Source organism: Lithobates pipiens, unplaced genomic scaffold (assembly GCF_037356315.1).
Source record: "Lithobates pipiens isolate NorthernLeopardFrog02 unplaced genomic scaffold, aLitPip1_a1.2 Scaffold_19, whole genome shotgun sequence".
NCBI classification, from domain to species: Eukaryota; Metazoa; Chordata; class Amphibia; order Anura; family Ranidae; genus Lithobates; species Lithobates pipiens.
In genome coordinates, this window is record NW_027507764.1 from 423,965,134 (window position 1) to 423,981,031 (window position 15,898).

Sequence of the window (15,898 nt, forward strand, 5' to 3'; positions counted from 1 at the left end):
TAACCGCTTCAACCCCGGAAGATTTTACCCCCTTCCTGACCAGAGCACTTTTTGCAATTTGGCATTGTGTCGCTTTAACTAACAATTGCGCAGTCATGTGACATGGCTCCCAAAAAAAAATTACGTCCTTTTTGTTTCCCACAAATAGAGCTTTCTTTTGGTGTTATTTGATCACCCCTGGGGTTTTTATTTTTTGCACTATGAACAAAAAAAAGAGCGACAATTTTGAAAAAACACATTATTTTTTACATTTTGCTATAATAAACATCCAACAAAAATATATAAAAAAACATTTTTTTTTCTCAGTTCAGGCCGATACATATTCTTCTATATATTTTTGGTTAAAAAAATCACAATAAGCATTTATTGATTGGTTTGTACAAAAGTTATAGCGTTTACAAAATAGAGGATAGTTTTATGCCATTTTTATTAATAATTTTTTTTTTACTAGTAATGGCGGCAATCTGTTAATTATTGGAGTATCTCCATGCCGAGAGAGGCTTTAGTGGGCAAGGGGAGAGTGTCTAGATTTAGCGATTTCCACAGGTCTGCCAACCCATAAGGCCTCCATGGAATTGTTGAACCAATGTTTCAACTGGTTTCAAAGAGTATCTGTATACTGTAATAGTCTTTGATATCAACCAAACCTATGCCCCTACTTTCCTATGTTTGATGAGCTGGGTGTAAGCTTAATTCACTTGTTTGCTTTACCAAATAAATGTTTTAAAGTGAGATGTCAATAATGCTAGATACAAGGATTTGAGAGGGATGGGCAGTGTTTGGAAGAGGTAAATGATCTGTGGGAGGATTAGCTTTTTGAAGGAGGCCAGTTTACTGATTCAGGGCAGCTGGTGCTGAGAGAGTTGGCTATGTTAGGATTCTAGTTTGGCTATAAAAAGTTTTTAATTAGCTTCTGCTACAGAGGCTCTAGATGGCATCAAGGTAATGCCTAAATAAGGTTTGCCTACTTCAGCCCAGGAGTAGCGCATCCGCTGAGATAACAGATGTTAGATTTTCTTGGGAACCTCTAAGTTTAGTATTAGCGATTTAGAAAAATTGATTTTGTAGTAGGAGATGCAACTTGTTAGAAGCTGGTGGGCATGAGGTAGCAATACAGACAGTTTAGGAGTTTAGGAGTAGAGCTGGGTGAACAGTTCGAGCCGACCAAAAGTTTGGGCCAAACATCACCTGTTAGCCCATTTGGTGAACACCCAAATTTCCAGGGGGCTCGGCAGTATGTTCATTCGTCGAGCACCCCACAATGCAGTGCAATCCAGGGCCCTAATTGGATGAAGCAATGCACCTGACCGCTGGTCAGGTGCTAGGCTTTGCCCAATCAGGGCACAGAGCACAGTCAGAGCCATAAATGGACAAAGTTATGATGACGTTGCCCAATCATGGCTCAGTGTTCATAGTCCCACCCCACACTATAAAAGGTTCCTTCCCACAGGAAACTTTTGCAGTGTGTTGTTGGGGTGGAAATAGATAAAGCAGGGCTCTGTTTGCTACTAGCGAGTTAGTGTGTTATTGTGACTCTGAATGTAGAGTGTCAGTGTAGTGTTGGTGTAGACTGTGTATAATGTGAGTATAGTGTAGTGTCAGTGTAGTGTGTCAGTGCAGTGTACATATAGTTTGAGTATAGTGTAAGCATAGTGTAGTGTGAGTATAGTGTAGTGTGTCAGTGTAGTGTGAGTATAGTGTGCCAGTATAGTGTGGGTATAGTGTCAGTGTAGTGTGAGTGTAGTGTTAGTGTAGTGCAGGAGTCCATTACGAGGCCCTTTGGGTCTGGTATAGATATTAATGGGAGCCTCACACCCAAAAACCCAAACCCCCAAAAAAATGCGTGGGGTCCCCCCAAAATCCATACCAGGCCCTTCAGGTCTGTTATGGATATTAGGGGAAACCCTATGCCAAAATAAAAAAATTATGTAGTGGTCCGCCCAAAATCCATACCAGACCCTTATCTGAGCATGCAACCTGGATGGCTGCAAGAAAAGGGGGGCAAGAGAGAGCCCCTGAACCGTACCAGGCCACATACCCTCAATCCTCAATGTGGGGAGAATGCTTTAGGGTCCCCCTAAAACACCTTGTGCCCATGTTGATGGGGACAAGAGCCTCATCCCCACAACCCTTGCCCAGTTGTTGTGGAGTTTTGCAGGCAGGGGGTTATTCTGAATAGAGTAAGGGGACCCCCAGATCTCGGCCCCTCCATGTGAATGGGTATCGGATACATTGTACTGCTACCCATTCACCAAAAAAAGTGTAAATATGTTAAAAATTACAGTAGACAATTTGACAGTAGACAGTAAACAGTTGACCCCACCCCCTCTGTCATTGCAACACAGAGGGTGTGGGGTCACCCATATATATCACTTTGTGGCCGCACCCTCAGCTATATAACAGCTGTCATAGTGAAGAGGCTCCAGTCAGCAGGAGCCTCCCATGGAGGCGGAGTTTTTTCAGTTTTTTTATCGGGTCTTCGGATGCTGGGATCAAAGATGAATGGACATCACGGGACAGTTTTTTTTTTAAATAAAGGACTTGTCCTAAATTGTCTACTGTCATTTTTAACATATTGAAACATTTTTTCTGAATGTGTAGGGGTACAATGTACCCGATACCCATTCACATGGGGGGCAGGGATCTGGGAACACTCTCTTAAAGGGAGAGCTCCTAATCTTGTTACCTGTATAAAAGACACCTGTCCACATAAGCAATCAATCAATCAATCAGATTTCAATCTTTCAACCATGGCCAAGACCAAAGAGCTGTCCAAGGATGTCAGGGGCAAGATTGTAGACCTACACAAGGCTGGAATGTGCTACAAGACCATCGCCAAGCAACTTGATGAGAGGGTGACAACAGTTGGTGTGATTATTCACAAATGGAAGAAACATAATAACTTTCAATCTTCCTCATTCTGGGGCTGTCACCTCATGGAGTTTCAATGATCATGAGAACTGTAAGGAATCAGCCCAGAACTACATGGGAGAATCTTGTCAATGATCCCAAGGCAGCTTGGGACCATAGTCACCAAGAAAACAATTGGTAACATACTACGCCATGAAGGACTGAAATCCTGCAGTGCCTGCAATGTTCCCCTGCTCAAGAAAGCACATGTACAGGCCCATCTGAAGTTTGTTAATGAACATCTAAATGATTCAGAGGAGAACTGGATAAAAGTGTTCTGGTCAGATGAGACCAAAATCAAGCTCTTTGGCATCAACTAAACTCACTGTGTTTGGAGGAGGAGGAATTCTACCTATGACCCCAAGAACATATTCTTTGGGGATGTTTTTCTGCTAAGGGGACAGGACAACTTCACTGCATCAAAGGACAATGGACGAGGCCATGTACTGTCAAATCTTGGTTGAGAACCTCCTTCCCCCAGCCAGGGCATTGAAAGTGGATGAGTATTCCAGCATGACATTGACCCAAAACACATTGCTAAGGTAACAAAGGAGTAGCTCAAGAAGAAGCACCTTAAGGTCCTGGAGTGGCCTAGCCAGTTTCCAGACCTTAATCCCATAGAAAACATGTGGAGGGAGCTGAAGGTTCGAGTTACCAAACATCAGCCACCAAGTACTCAAGTCAATAAGTAAGTAAGTCATATTTTGCGAAGGGGTCAAGTACTTGTTTCACTCATTAACATGCAAATCAATTCATACCTTTTTTGAAATGAGTTTTTCTGGATATTTTTGTTGTTATTTTGTCCCTCACTTTTAAAATAAATGTACCATTAAAATTATAGACTGATCATTTCTTTGTTAGAGGGCAAAAGTACAAAATCAGCAGGGGATCAAATACTTTTTTCCCTCTGTATATTGCCTAATAAGAAATCAGTCATTTTGACAGTTGAAGTAGGTTTTTTTAGTTATTATTGTGATGAGGACAGGGAGAAGTTATTTTCCTATGGATGGTTTTTGTATGTGTCGCACAAAGTACACTATTTTCAATCTCACACAGCAATACATTCCTCGTATATGTCTGATCGCTTTTTCCACTCAACTAAGGGTAAGTTGTTTTAAAACTGTCAGGTAAAAGAAAAATAATGTGAATACTTTTTCCCTGCCTGCTTCCATTTTTGAAGGTCAATTACACAGCATGTAGACACACTAAATACCCTGATGTAAATCAGCTTTAAGAGTGGTTGAATAGATCCTTAGGACATTCAGAAACGACAGGAAGGAAATGTGGCTTATGGCAATTATTCCAAGAAAAGGCAAAATTACAAAGAAGGGACAAGTGGCTGCAGCCTTTTCATGATGTACATGAACCACAAAGCTGAAGCAATATGCATACACTAATACAAATAATTTATATATGTACATACTATTACAATTAACCCCATCTAGATTTTAAACTGTTCATGGCTTCATTATCACTTTCATTGAGGATTACAGGTGTATTTCATATGGTAGAATTAACCCCTACGTTCTTCTTACTGTTTTTTTTTTCATCTTAGAATTATTACTGGCTTATTTATTTAAATTGACCTTTTATTACTTTGGCAACTTTTAATTGCCCATATCATACAATTTCCCATAGCACATAGCTCATACAACCTTGCCAATATTATTCAAAGGCACTATGAAAAAAAAGCTAATGTTTGTAAAAAAATAACATATGTTTACAGTAAAATATTACTTTGCCTTGCTGTGTTTAATGCAAAGTATAATTAAAAATGGTATTGGCACATTTTGAGGAGAAATTGTCTCGGTATGCGCTGAATTAGAAAAAAATGCACTGAATCAGAAATCCAACGGATCATCCATGGGTACTTTCACAGACAAAGTGCAATTTTAGATTGTTTAATACACACAGACATCTTAGTTGAGTACAGCTTGCTTTGAGAAAAGTTGGCAAGTCTCACGACTGAATGTACACTGCATTTAAAGTTTCAAAAACTAAAATACACATAAAATATTGCGTTTTGGTAGGTATCAGGACAGACATGTAGCAAAAAAGTGCATAATTTGAACAGCAGTAGTGTAAAAACAGCAAGAGTTTGGAGGAAGCCAACTGCCTGTGCTTAATTTTAACACCTTCACGGTAAAACAAATCTTAATGCCTAAGCACAACTTTTGACATGTGTTAGTAAAGCTGTACATATCATCACAACTACTTTGTGCACCCAGGTTGATTATACCTAATTTTTTTCAGGACAGATTGGGCTTTCATTTGGTAGTATACGGTTATAGATATCTCCTGTTTTTTTTTATCAAAGGAAAACTGTCCCAAAATAGTAAAAAAAATATTTTGTTTAATTTATCAAAAGAACAATCCAAAATAAATGTTCCTGCTCCTAACGATCGCAGCAATACCACATATGTGTATGTTATTTGTACCCATAGTACAGCCCAGAAACAATAGTGCACATTTTGCTTTTTTTTGTATCCTACTTAAAACACACTGACACATATGCTAATTTAAAAAAAATATATTAAAATCCTTCCCAAAATATACTGACACTGACCTTCGACCCTTATGCCGTGTACACACGATTGGACTATCCGGTGGACTTAGTCCGGCGGAAAACCCACCGGACTTTGCAGCGGAGGTCCGCCAGACTTTTGAAATGAATGGACTTGCCCACACACGAGTAAAGTCCGTTCATTTTGAACGTGGCTCCAGGTAGAAGGAACTAGTGAAAGAAGGTCAATGTCTCCGCCTCCATCGGTGAGATTGACACCTCGCTTGCCCCGTCACCTGGTATGGACTTAAAGGGGAAGCCCTACGCTAAAAAAAATGGCGTGGGGTCCCCCCAAAGTGCATAGCAGACCCTTATCCGAGCACGTTGCCCAGACGGTCAGGAAAGGGGGTGGGGGCGAGCGAGTGTCCCCCTCCTGAGCCGTGCCAGGCCGCATGCCCTCAACATGAGGGGTGCTTTGGGGAGGGGGGCCCTGCGGCCCCCACCCCAAAGCACCTTGTCCCCATGTTGATGAAGACAAGGGCCTCTTCTCGACAACCCTGGCTGTTGGTTGTCAGGGTCTGTGGGCGGGGGGCTTTTCAGAATCTGGGAGCCCCCTTTAATAAGGGGGCCCCCAGATTCCAGCTCCCCACCCTATGTGAATGAGTATGGGGTATGATGTACCCCTACCCATTCACCTGCGGGGAAAAAGTGTACATAAGAAAAACACAACACAGGTTTTTAAAATACTTTATTAGACAGCTCCGGTGGTCTTCTTCCATCTTGATGGGGTCTTCTCGCCGGACTCCTCCACTATCTTCTGCTCTTTTGCTAGCTCTTTTACTAGCAGAGAAGCCCAGCTTTCTCCTTCGTCGCCACCGCCATCCGGGGGTCTTCTTCTGACTTCAGGGGTCTTGTCCCGCTCTTCGGGAGTCTTGTACCCCTCTGCTGTTCTTCTTGCCGGGCCTCTGCTTTGTTCTTCCAGCTCTTTTACTAGCGTTGGCCTGGTCTTCTGCCATGTTGCCGCCGCCGCTAGGGATGAGCTTCGTGTTCGAGTCGAACATACGTTCGACTCGAACATCGGCTGTTCGCCCGTTCGGCAAATTCCGAACGTTATGGGCCGTTCGCGCCAAATTCGTGTGGCGCTCACGGCCCACAATGCACTGCGTCATCGCAGTGCATTGCTGGCTCATGATTGGCCAAGCATGCACTGTGACCCCGCATGCTTGGCCAATCACAGCGCCAGCAGCGAGGAGAGCCATGATTGGCCACAGGCAGGATGCCTGTGGCCAATCATAACTCAGGCTGTGTAGTACACGCCCCACACTATATAAGGCCGCCAGCGCGGCGGCCTTGTATAGTGTGTTGGCATCTGAAGCAGTTAGTGGGTGTTCTGTGTACCTTCAACACAGTATACACCGATCGTTATCGGCCGATTTTCGATCTTGCTCTTCTGCAGTGGTTGTTGTCTGCGTGCCCTGACCGCAGTATACACCGCTATATTCACCTCACCTATATAGCTAGTGATCTATCTTTTATAATAGAGCTTGCAGTCAGTAGTGTTAGGAGCTTGTGCATGCTGTCTGCGTGCTCTGTACCCAGTACATACCGCTATATAGACCTACATAGCTCTTCTCTATTTGAGCCCACTTGCCATCTGCAGGAGTTATTGGAAGTTGTGTGTGCCTCCAGCACAGCACAGTATACATCTGTATATACCCCTTTATCTCTGGTGTTCTATAATAAAGGCATCTGCAGGAGTTAGTGGGTGTTTTGTGCCTCCAGCACAATATACACCTGTATCTACCCTTTATTGCTGTTCTCTAATAGAGCCATCTGCAGGGCTTAGTGGGTGTATACCCCTTTATCTCTGGTGTTCTATAATAAAGGCATCTGCAGGATTTAGTGGGTGTTGTGTGCCTCCAGCACAATATACACCTGTATCTACCCTTTATTGCTGTTCTCTAATAGAGCCATCTGCAGGGCTTAGTGGGTGTTGTGTGACTCCATTACAGTATACCCCTTTATCTCTGGTGTTCTATAATAAAGGCATCTGCAGGAGTTAGTGGGTGTTGTGTGCCTCCAGCACAATATACACTACCCAACTGCTGTTTTACCCAACTCCCTTCAGGCCATTACCATGTCTGGAAGGCCAGCAAGGAGAGGCAGACAGGCGCGAGCCTATAAAAGAGGGAAAGCAGGCTCTGTGTCTAGAGACAACAGTGCTGGTCGTGGACGTGGTGCATTGTCATCAGCACGTGGCCATGGGACACGCTTGTCCTTCTTTTCGGCAGCTGGACATGTTGAACCGCAACATGCCAACGACTTGGTAGAGTGGATGACCAAGCCCTCTTCATCCTCCTCATCCTCTCTCACCCAGTCTCAGGGTACTAGCAAAGCAGCTGGCAACGCATCGTCTTCCCTCATCTCAATGTCATCATCAGTGACTCCTTCCCTAGACCCACCACGTCCTCCTGAGGAGTCTCCTGAACTCTTTGAGCACAGTGTTGGGTACATGCTCCAGGAGGATGCCCAGTGTTTTGTAGGCTCTGATGATGACACTCAGCTAGAGGAAGGCAGTAGCGTGAATGCAGAGAGAGGGGATGCTCAAGAAGGACAGCAATCTGGCAGTCATGTTCCACAAGCTGCAGCATATTGCCAGGTTTGCTACAGCGATGAAGAGGGAGGGGATGATGAGGGCACTGACTCCACGTGGGTGCCTGGTAGGAGAGAGGAGGAGGAGGAGGAGGAGGCACATGTCCAACGAGGCAGGATGCCCTCCGGGGGCCAGCTTAGGGGCAGCACACCGACTGAATCACACCGCAGAGCTCCGCCTCTGCGCGTTATTCTAAAAGTTCTTTGGTGTGGGCGTTTTTGAGACGAGTGCATCAGATCGCACCGCTGCTTTTTGCAACATATGTCTCAAGCGTATCTCGCCTGGCCAAAACATCAGCCGCTTGGGCACCACATGCTTGACCAGGCATATGTTGACCTGCCATGCAGCTCGTTGGCAAGCGTACCTCAAAGACCCACACCAAATAACAAAGCGGACCTCTCCTTGCTCCTCATCAGCTGGCATCTCCAACCCCACTAGACCTTTAGTCCTCTCTGAAACCTGCTCTGAGAGGAATGAAGGTGTAGAATTAGGTGTGTCACAGCCAAGTGCTTCCGGGCACTCTGCTAGCAGTACACCCACGTCCGATTATAGCAGGCAAATGTCCCTGCCCCAGCTGCTGGACCGGCTAAAGAAGTTCACTCCCAGCCATCCACATGCCCAGCGGTTGAATGCTAGCTTGGCTAAATTGCTAGCACTTCAACTGCTGCCTTTTCAGTTGGTAGACTCGGCCCCCTTCCGTGAGTTTGTACAATGTGCAGTTCCTCAGTGGCAGGTCCCCAAACGCCACTTTTTCTCACGGAAGGCAATTCCGGCTCTCTACCGGCATGTGGAAGGCAATGTCCTTGCCTCGCTGGACAGGGCGGTCAGTGGTAAAGTGCATATTACCGCTGACTCATGGTCCAGCAGGCATGGACAGGGACGTTACCTGTCTTTCACGTCCCATTGGGTCACTCTTCTGGCAGCTGGGAAGGATGCAGGACAAGGTGCAGTAGTGTTGGAGGTTGTTCCGCCACCACGCCTCCAAAATGCTACTATTGGTTGTGACACACCTCTCTCCTCCACCCCCTCCTCTTCTTCTTCCTCCATGGCCTCTTCCAGTGCTCTGTCCTCAGAACCAGCGGTGCTCCGTAGGCGTTCCAGGGGCTACGCAAGTACGCAGGCAAAACGATGCCATGCCGTGCTTGCGCTGGTTTGTTTGGGGGACAGGAGCCACACTGGGGTGGATGTTTTGTCAGCTCTGCAGGGGCAGGCCGGGAGGTGGTTGGTGCCACGCCAGCTTAAGCCAGGAATGGTGGTTTGCGACAATGGCACCAACCTCCTCTCCGCCCTCCGACAGGGACAACTGACCCATGTGCCCTGTGTAGCTCACGTACTTAACCTGGTGGTGCAGCGGTTCTTGGGCAGGTACCCGGGCTTACAGGATGTCCTGAAGCAGGCCAGGAAAGTCTGTGTGCATTTCCGCCAATCATTTAATGCCTGTGGTCGGCTGGCTGAGCTCCAAAAGGAGTTGAACCTGCCCAAGAACCGCCTTATATGTGACATGCCCACCAGGTGGAACTCAACGTTGGCCATGCTGCAGTGGCTGCACACGCAGCAGAGGGCCATCAATGAGTACCTGTGCGACTACTGCACCAGGACAGGGTCAGGGGAGCTCGATTTGTTCTCACCACGCCAGTGGGGCATGATCAGGGATGCATGCACTGTCCTGTCACCGTTTGAGGAGGCCACAAGGATGGTGAGCAGTGACAGTGCATGCATCAGTGACACTGTACCTCTTGTCCACCTCTTGGAGCATACGCTGCGTGGAATAATGGACGGGGCACTTGAGGCAGAACAGAGGCAGGAAGAGGAGGACTTCCTTGCCTCTCAAGGCCCCCTTTATCCAGACAGTGTTCCTGCCACCCATCACACAGGAAGAGGATGAGGAGGAGGAAGAGGATGAGGAGGATGATTGTGTCAGCATGAAGGTGGAGGCTGGCACTCAGCATCAGCAGCAGCAGTCTTGTAGGGATGATTTACAGTCCCAAGAAACACGTGGACTTGTACGTGGCTGGGAGGAGGTAGCTGCGGATCATGTTGTCCTTAGTGACCCAGAGGACTCCGGACCGAATGCCTCAGCTAACCTAACCAGCTGGCCTCCCTGATCCTGCAAAGCCTGCGGAAGGATCCTCGTACTCTTCGGATCCAGGAGAGGGACCATTACTGGCTGGCCACTCTCCTTGATCCACGGTACAAGGGTAAGGTTGCCGACCTTATCTTGCCATTGCAGAGGGAGCAGAGGATGAGACATCTCCGGGAGGCCTTGCAGAAAGGTCTGTGCAACGCGTTCCCAGAGACTGGGAGGTTACAAACTCCTGGTCCTGGACAACGTGTTGCTGAGGCATCGGTCAGAAGGAGCGGTGGAGAAGGTGGCCGTCTGACTTTTCTGACAATTTTTTAGCCCACAGCCCCAAGGTATGATCGGTTCCAGCAACCATTGCCAGCGTCTGATTTACATGGTGCAGGAATACCTAGGGGCAAGGTCAGACTTGGACACCTTTCCCACCGAAAATCCTCTGGCTTACTGGGTCTTGAGGATGGATCACTGGCCAGAGCTTGCACAGTATGCAATTAAGCTACTGGCCTGTCCTGCATCCAGCGTTCTTTCGGAACGCACCTTCAGTGCTGCTGGTGGCTTTGTTACCAATCACAGGGTGCGCCTGTCCACCGAATCAGTTGATCGACTGACCCTAATCAAGATGAATCAGTCTTGGATCACCCACAGCTACCAAGCACCTGAAGCTGATGTAACCGAATAATTTTTTTTTAAATATCACATCCCTTCAAGACTGCCTATGCTGATGCTGAGTGAGTGTCCTGTTATGTTGATTGTCTATCCTCTTCCTCCTCCGCTGATATGTTGGAAGAACATTTCTGGTTCTGGGTGATGCCATCAGCCCAATTTTTCTGCCCCTGTTTAACAGGGGCGTTTAAGTACAATTTTTGATGCAATGCTTTGCAGCAGGGCTAATTCCTGCAATAAAACTAGAGTATATGGGAGAGGTTGCAGTGTGGTGGCACCAGCACCAGTGCCTAAGGCCCAATTTTTCTGCCCCTGTTTAACAGGGGCCTTTAAGTACAATTTTTGATGCAATGCTTTGCAGCAGGGCTAATTCCTGCAATAAAACTAGAGTATATGGGAGAGGTTGCAGTGTGGTGGCACCAGCACCAGTGCCTAAGGCCCAATTTTTCTGCCCCTGTTTAACAGGGGCGTTTAATTACAATTTTTGATGCAATGCTTTGCAGCAGGGCTAATTCCTGCAATAAAACTAGAGTATATGGGAGAGGTTGCAGTGTGGTGGCACCAGCACCAGTGCCTAAGGCCCAATTTTTCTGCCCCTGTTTAACAGGGGCCTTTAAGTACAATTTTTTATGCAATGCTTTGCAGCAGGGCTAATTCCTGCAATAAAACTAGAGTATATGGGAGAGGTTGCAGTGTGGTGGCACCAGCACCAGTGCCTAAGGCCCAATTTTTCTGCCCCTGTTTAACAGGGACATGTAATTACAATTCTTGATATAATATTTCACAGGAGGGCCCGTTCCTGTGCCCACCCAGAGTAACTGTGAGGACTTATAGTGTTGTGGCACCAGCACCACAACCACCAAAGGTCAATTTTTCTACCACTGTTCAACAATGGCATGTAATTACAATTCTTGATATAATCGTTCACAGCAGGGCGCTCCAGCGCCCACCAAGAGTCACTTTGAGGGCTTACAATGTTGTGGCAAAACCAACACCTTGTTCCGCCATTTCTGCAGAGCATATAGGGCAGGCCCCTACTTTCAAACATCCAACTTACAAACATCTCCTACTTGCAAACGGAAGGAGACAACAGCAAGTGAGATGAAAAAAGATGGACGACAAAACAAATTATACAGGGGTGATAACCCTTCCTTATGTTTTCCAAAAAGCTTAAAAATAGTTTTTTTGACTGGAGCTACACTTTAAAAATGTACCAGTTGAAAATTACAAACAGATTCAACTTAACACAACAAACCTACACAGTCCCTGTCTTGTTTGCACCGCATGTATACTGCTGTTCTGAGTATATAGGGCCTGGGGGCCACACGCATTTCCTTTTTTTAATATGGGTACTGGGTTCCCCTTAATATGCGTACAAGACCCAAAGGGGCTGGTAATGGGCAGGGAGGGCTACCCATGCCATTGTTCTCAATGATTTTCAACCATATTGCAGGAACCAGATATAACATTAAAACCGCAAGCAGTTTTAAATGATGTTATTTCCGTTTAATGTCATTTTGTGCAGGGACTGTTCTAAACACGGGAAACACGTGGCACTTCACAGGCATACTACAGACACCCCCCAGGCACCATATTTAAAGGAACATTTCACTTTTTTTTTCACTTTAATCGTCATTAAAATCAGTGCTCCCGCCAAAACGGCCATTTTTAAAAACATTTTAGGTATTGGCCCATGTCCCCTGGGGCAGGAGCCAGGTCCCCAAACCCTTTTTAGGACATTATCTTGTATATTAGCTGTTAAAATTAGCACTTTTAATTTTGAACGTTCGAGTCCCATAGACTTCAATGGGGTTCTAAAGTTCGTACGAATTTGGGGTCCGTTTGAAAGTTCTGGTGCGAACCGAACCGGGGGGGTGTTCGGCTCATCCCTAGCCGCCGCCTTCTTCTGCTTCTTCTTCTCTTCTTCTTCCTTACGATGTTGACACAACGCTCCCTCTGGCCGTAATGTCAGGGATGTGGGACAAGGGAGAAAACAGAAAGAGCAGTATATAAAAATACACTAAAGTAGGCCAAGCCCATTATCAGAGCTTTCAAAACACAGAAAGAGGAGGAAATGGCTAAACTTGTTAAGAAAGGAGATAAAAAACTTTTTTTTTAGGTACATCAGTGATGGAAGGAAAAAGAACAATGGGATCACAAAAATTAAAACTAATACAACAGGGAGCCCAGGATGTAGCAAACTACTTAAATATTTACTCTTTTTCAGTCTTCTCCGAAATAATTTGCACTAACAATAGCAAGTTGGGGGATTATATTGGTTCTAGTTATGTCAGCTAATTTTCAGGATTTATTACATGAATTTAAGTGATGTGCTGGCGATAAAAAAACAACTCAAAAATGTACACAAATCCCTTCACAAATGTATGGAAGTGCTTTATCAGTGTTATCTTAACAAATATAAAATGTACTCAAGGAGCAATATAATGCACAAAGTGCATCATCAGTTCATAATACAATAAATCCCCATATCCTCTGGGTGTACTCTCACCTTAGCTATACCAAATGTGCCTTCCCCATGCCTTAGGGGTTAATGCTTGCCACTGACTATCACCTCCTCCCTTGTTTGTCTTAGGTGCCTATCTATAAACACAGACAGCATGGCTCATCCCTGCCCCTCACGCCCTCATCACAGGATCTTATTGACAGCAGCAGGAGCCAACATCTCCCTTATATCTGGGAATGTCAGCTGTGGAAAGACTAAACCTGCTAAAAACCTGCAAATATTAAAAATCTTAACCGCTTGCTAACTAGCCGCCATCATTATACTGCGGCAGGTCGGCACAATCCTGTATACCGTCATAGCTGTACGTCAGTCCCTTTAAGTGGGATAGAAGGTGCGCCCGCACGCACGCTGCATTGCGGGGGTGCCGATGCTAATGGTCGGCAGATGCAATGACCACCAGCCACGTGTGATCATGGGCACATAGCCAGAACAGGGACGTGTTTGTATAAACACACAAATCCCTGTTCTGTAAGGACAGGAGAGACAGATTGTGAGTTCCTACTAACTAGTAGGAACAACAAACTGTCATTTCCTTCAGTCACTCCCATCCCCCTACAGTTAGAACACACACTAGGGAAGACCATTAACCCCTTGATCACCCCATAGTGTTTTTTTTTCAAAATTGTCGCTCTTTTTATGTTTATAAAAACTGCAGAGATGATCAACTACCACTAAAAGACTTAGAATTCAACCAATAAAATCTTGAAACTTTATGAAATTGTCCATATTCTGAATAAATTGGGATACAAAGGAATGTCCTGTGGTCTGAGGAGATCAAGATAAACATATTTGGTTCAGATTTTGTCAAGCATGTGTGATGGTACCCAGGTGAGGAGTACAAAGAAAGGAGATAAAAAACTTTTTTTTTAGGTACATCAGTGATGGAAGGAAAAAGAACAATGGGATCACAAAAATTAAAACTAATACAACAGGGAGCCCAGGATGTAGCAAACTACTTAAATATTTACTCTTTTTCAGTCTTCTCCGAAATAATTTGCACTAACAATAGCAAGTTGGGGGATTATATTGGTTCTAGTTATGTCAGCTAATTTTCAGGATTTATTACATGAATTTAAGTGATGTGCTGGCGATAAAAAAACAACTCAAAAATGTACACAAATCCCTTCACAAATGTATGGAAGTGCTTTATCAGTGTTATCTTAACAAATATAAAATGTACTCAAGGAGCAATATAATACACAAAGTGCATCATCAGTTCATAATACAATAAATCCCCATATCCTCTGGGTGTACTCTCACCTTAGCTATACCAAATGTGCCTTCCCCATGCCTTAGGGGTTAATGCTTGCCACTGACTATCACCTCCTCCCTTGTTTGTCTTAGGTGCCTATCTATAAACACAGACAGCATGGCTCATCCCTGCCCCTCACGCCCTCATCACAGGATCTTATTGACAGCAGCAGGAGCCAACATCTCCCTTATATCTGGGAATGTCAGCTGTGGAAAGACTAAACCTGCTAAAAACCTGCAAATATTAAAAATCTTAACCGCTTGCTAACTAGCCGCCATCATTATACTGCGGCAGGTCGGCACAATCCTGTAAACCGTCATAGCTGTACGTCAGTCCCTTTAAGTGGGATAGAAGGTGCGCCCGCACGCACGCTGCATTGCGGGGGTGCCGATGCTAATGGTCGGCAGATGCAATGACCACCAGCCACGTGTGATCATGGGCACATAGCCAGAACAGGGACGTGTTTGTATAAACACACAAATCCCTGTTCTGTAAGGACAGGAGAGACAGATTGTGAGTTCCTACTAACTAGTAGGAACAACAAACTGTCATTTCCTTCAGTCACTCCCATCCCCCTACAGTTAGAACACACACTAGGGAAGACCATTAACCCCTTGATCACCCCATAGTGTTTTTTTTTCAAAATTGTCGCTCTTTTTATGTTTATAAAAACTGCAGAGATGATCAACTACCACTAAAAGACTTAGAATTCAACCAATAAAATCTTGAAACTTTATGAAATTGTCCATATTCTGAATAAATTGGGATACAAAGGAATGTCCTGTGGTCTGAGGAGATCAAGATAAACATATTTGGTTCAGATTTTGTCAAGCATGTGTGATGGTACCCAGGTGAGGAGTACAAAGACAAGTGTGTCTTGCATACAGTCAAGCATGGTGGTGGGAGTGTCATGGCCTGAGGCTGCATGAGTGCTGTCGGCACTGGGGAGCTTCAGTTCATTGAGGGAACCATGAATTCCAACATGTACTGTGACATACTGAAGCAAAGCAGTCTCCCTTCACAGACTGTGTCGCAGGGCAGTATTTCAACATTATAACAGCTGTAAACACACCTCCAAGATGACCACTGCCTTGCTAAAGAAGCGGAGGGTAAAGGTTAACTGGCCAGACCTAAACTCTATTGAGCATCTGTGGGGCATCCTCAAAAGATGGAGGAGCACAAGTTCTCTAACATCCACCTGCTCCGTGATGTCATCATGGAGAAGTGGAAGAGGACTCCATTGGCAACCTGTTAAGCTCTGGTGAACTCCATGCCCAAGAGGGTTAATGCAGTGTTGAAAAATAATGGTGGCC